Genomic DNA, 3,590 nt, shown 5'->3' with positions numbered 1-3,590 from the left:
TGAGCTAGATATTTATATATGTTACATATATAAAAGAAACATTAAGGTTGCACAAACCTTTCATTACCCTCTTGTTTTGTAGTTAGAATTTTAAATACTCAGTGAGGTCAAATGTTTCAATGAGTAACTTTCCCTAAGTAACAAAACATAGGCAGTGATGTTTTTTAATGCAGTTTGTAGTCTTTGAGAGTTTAGAATAAGAAATGATGTAATTTTTCCTTTTTAACTTCTTGCTTCACTGTTTCTGAGTTCGTTGGGTTGGGTATGTGAGCAGGCCCTGGGAAATGACTAGTCAGTCTATGAGTATTTATTTCTCTAGCATCCACTATAGGCCAGGCTCTGCTAAAGTCAGGCTGAATCTCTCATATTTAGTAAGTGCTGCTATGCATTATGCTGAGAAGCCCTTCTTTACATAATTCATTTAATCCTCCTAACAGACCGAGGTCATTCAGTGAGAGATCTTCCATCTGATTCAAATTAAGCGCTTATAGAAAACCTGGATCTCAAGTTAATTTTTTTTTGGGGGGGGGCTTGGTAATCAGTATATTATGGAGATATTCTTACATTTAAGAATCGCTTAAGTTCTTATATCCAGATTTAAGCATGTAAACATAAGAAACCAGGACTAATCAACATACATATATATATATTTTAAGGCATAGTGGAAGGGAATGCAGTTGTAGAAATGCCCTCAAGAAGCAGCATATTAATGATAAGCTTCTTTAAAAAGCTGTCGTTTTTATTATTGATACCACACACTAAAATTATTACTGTGCCATCTTCAAATAACAGTTTATGTAATAGAATAAATGCAGAAGCATCACAACAAAACCCACTTAATACAGATCCATAGCTTAACTATGGGGGTCATACGCATACCTATACCTAGCATTTCACTCTAACTTCATGTAATCAGTGAAAAACAATTTCAAGGTATTGCCTAACAAAAGCCAAGGGGAATTTTTTTTTCTAAACCAAAAATAGTTTTAACAAGTATTAAACTTCATCTTGCACACTGAAGTCATTATACATACAGGGCAAAGTGAAAGCTTTTGTATTTGAATTTATTCTTCATTTAACTTTGAAAACATTATTATAGTTGAATATTAAAGCAAAAACAATAGCAGGTAGTGAGCATATTATGATTACAATCTTTCACTTATTCACTACTGCATATAAAATGCCAGTAGTGAGTGTTGCTCGCTGGTCCCCAGTGGGAGGATTGACAGTGAATACTACCTCTGGTATGAGGTTCATCATCCTCATATGTGTCTCCATTGTAATGGCAACATCTTTCCTGATTGGGATCAAAGGCCGCCAGTCCTACCTGATTGTTTCATCAGTTTCTTGTACTTCTTTCCTCTTGGGAGTTTTTCCAGCAAAGACAATTTATCAGGAGAGAGAAAGCCATTCTCAGAAAAGTTTGCTTTAAATTGGATGATTAGGCGACCCTTTCCATATGGTCTATGATAAATTGGCATCCCTTCATTTAACACATGCTTGATTTTTCCATGCTTGACAGTCTGATCTGGTGAGAGGTGGTGACTGTGGTTCAGTTGTCAAGAGTAGATATTGACTTTTGGGAGCCACACAACTGTTTTAATCAGCTGTATGTCCATATACATGAACAGGTCTTGTCGAGTAAAAAAATAGCATTATCCTTCTGATCTAAAACAATGGCAGTATCTCCTGGCTCCAGTGCTGGCTCTTAGTCTCATTCACCGTGGACTGTTAGCTTCTGGCTATCTTTCATGCTTTTGTCAATGTAAACTTCTAGAATCTATCCTTCTTCCACTGCAGTTTTTTAATCTGTAGAACTGATCCATTCCCCGATCTGTTCCTCATGGACCTGGCACTCCATGCAACGGACTGAATTTGCTGAACCATTCCAGGTCCTATCTGATGAAATCTTATTTGGATGCCAGTCCCTTGGCAATTGAGACAGCGCTCTACTGATCCTTTCTTACCACCTCACCCTTCACATTTGTGGCAGATCACATTCTTTTGCAGAGCTAGTTTTCTTGTTGCACCATTATATAAATCTAAGGTTACTGAGAGCTGATGTACAACATTTTTACCTCTCCCTTTCTCTCTGCATCCTTCTACCATCTCCAAAAAATCATAGCAAAGATGTCCATGGGAGGAATAAAAATCCCCACCTGCTCCACCCTCTCTGATGGCCTGTCTCCTCCTTTGTCATATAATTCTTTCTGTGCATCAGAGAGCACCTCAAATGCTTGGGAAATTTATTTAAACTTCTTGACTTCAGTTGGGTTCTTATCAGGGTGATATTTTCAAGGCTAGTTTCCTATAAGCCTGTTTCAACTCTTCCTGAGTGGCATTGGGTTTGGCCCCAAAATATCATACTAAGTAACTTCTTTCACCATTTTCTACTGCAGGTGAGTGGACTAAGCAGGTAAGGCAACTGGAAGGAGCACTCTGCTGTTGAAGTTAAATTTTAAATCATTCTTGTGCTTAGATAACATAAGTGCACCTGCAACATCACATTTTGACTAATCAAATGCAAAACGTGAGGAAACCATAGGTACCTGGTAACTTGTGTCTGGGGGCTCAGGCCAGGGGCAAAGGGCAGTCAGGGAAGAATATAACATAGGGCGTTGGGATGTGCTGGCCTGCTTGGGAATATTCCCGGGCCCTCTGGTAATAAAAGAATTAAGAAAACCCTGATCTCCAAGCATTGATAATTCCTAGTTAGAAATGTCATTGTCACATCCAGGGGTAAGAAAGAAAAGGTAACTTTTCACCTGCCCTCTTCATCACCCTCTTCTTGGCTCCTTATGCTTAACTTGTCTAGTTTCACTCCTGGTACGTTCCTGTAAGGAAGAAGTGAAGGGCCAAATTTGGTTTCCTTCTCCTTTGGACACAGATTTCAAGGATGAAAATGACAAGTCCAGTCTTCAAAGATTTCACTAACTTGTAGGAGGACCTGACATGATTCTTTAGATAAATTTACTGGTTCGGGGTTCTGTGGATGCCAGACATTGGGAATAAAATAAGGATTAGGGTAGACAAAGCCTGACATTCATAGAACTGGCATGCTGGGTGGCTGAGCCTAATTATAAAAAAGGAAAGGAAGATAATTTCAGTGGATGAGAAGTCAATTTTGGGTCATGTGGCAAGCAGGGAACATGTCCAGTCTGATAGACTGGTAGAAGAAAAGGCCCCAAGGCAGGATTGAGGTTGGTTTAAAATGAGGTGCTTTCTAGTAATGGGCAAAAAACTCCTGAAATTTAGTATGTTCCAGGTGTGTCAATTCTAAGCACTTTTCAAATAATTCCTTTAATCCTCACAAGTGAAGTAAGTATTGTTATCCCCATTTTCAGATGGGAAATTGAGGCACAGAGAGGTTACTTAACTTGCCCAATATTATGCAGCTGGGATTCAGCTCAGTCATTACACAAAGAATTGTAGGACAGAATAATACACAAATCCTTTCTGTGCTCTCTAGTTTCCCTGTTTTTAAAAACAAGTGAATTCTGTTCAGTCATTCACTCAACAAACATTTATTGTTTACTTTGTACCATCACTGTTAACAGGCACGGGGGATACAGCAGTGAAGAAAGTGGGCA

General features: G+C 38.7%; 1 pseudogene; it reads right to left on the bottom strand.

The window, feature by feature from the left end:
* Window positions 1–1,307: 1,307 nt before the first annotated feature.
* LOC143682970 (dnaJ homolog subfamily A member 1-like) lies at window positions 1,308–2,387 on the bottom strand (annotated as a pseudogene).
* Between the last annotated feature and the right edge of the window lie 1,203 nt (window positions 2,388–3,590).

Source organism: Tamandua tetradactyla, chromosome 5 (assembly GCF_023851605.1).
Source record: "Tamandua tetradactyla isolate mTamTet1 chromosome 5, mTamTet1.pri, whole genome shotgun sequence".
NCBI classification, from domain to species: domain Eukaryota; kingdom Metazoa; phylum Chordata; class Mammalia; order Pilosa; family Myrmecophagidae; genus Tamandua; species Tamandua tetradactyla.
Note: the sequence above shows the minus strand (reverse complement) of the source record. Positions and strands in the feature narration are given on the sequence as shown.